Genomic DNA, 800 nt, shown 5'->3' on the forward strand with positions numbered 1-800 from the left:
GACAGAGTAAAGGTCTAACACGTCCACAACAGAGGACAGGGTAAAGGTCTAACACGAGAGAGGACAGAGTAAAGATCTAACACGTCCACAACAGGACAGAGTAAAGGTCTAACACGTCCACAACAGGACAGAGTAAAGGTCTAACACGTCCACAACAGGACAGAGTAAAGGTCTAACACGTCCACAACAGGACAGAGTAAAGGTCTAACACGTCCACAACAGAGGACAGGGTAAAGGTCTAACACGAGAGAGGACAGAGTAAAGGTCTAACATGAGAGAGGACAGAGTAAAGGTCTAACACCAGAGAGGACAGAGTAAAGGTCTAACACCAGAGAGGACAGGGTACCTCACCTGCCCCGATACACAGTTCACCTTCAGCATATCCCGGCTCATTCTCCCTCCTCCATGACTTCAGACTTTACCTTCTCCATCACGCCACGCCTAATTTCTGCTATCTCAACTCAACTAGATGTTTGACGTTTTTTTGTTGTCGTTGTTGTTGTACATGGACAAACCATCAAACAGTCATTGTGTTATATGTGTGTCTGAATTGCAATGGAAGACCCGAATTCTGCCATTTCATTACACCCGGCCGATACACAATGTGTTATAAGACTTGTGTTTCTGTCAAACCAAGGTCTTGGCATGAGAAAACAATATGAAACAATATCACGCATCACATAAAGCATAAAATATTTATATATTCCGAATCAGAAAACTAACCTGCCAGGCATCAACAATTCATCAATAAATATTACACTCAGTCAGAGTAAGTGGGTAGCACTGCCGCCACACAGCAA

This window comes from Conger conger, chromosome 7 (genome assembly GCF_963514075.1).
Source record: "Conger conger chromosome 7, fConCon1.1, whole genome shotgun sequence".
NCBI classification, from domain to species: Eukaryota; Metazoa; Chordata; class Actinopteri; order Anguilliformes; family Congridae; genus Conger; species Conger conger.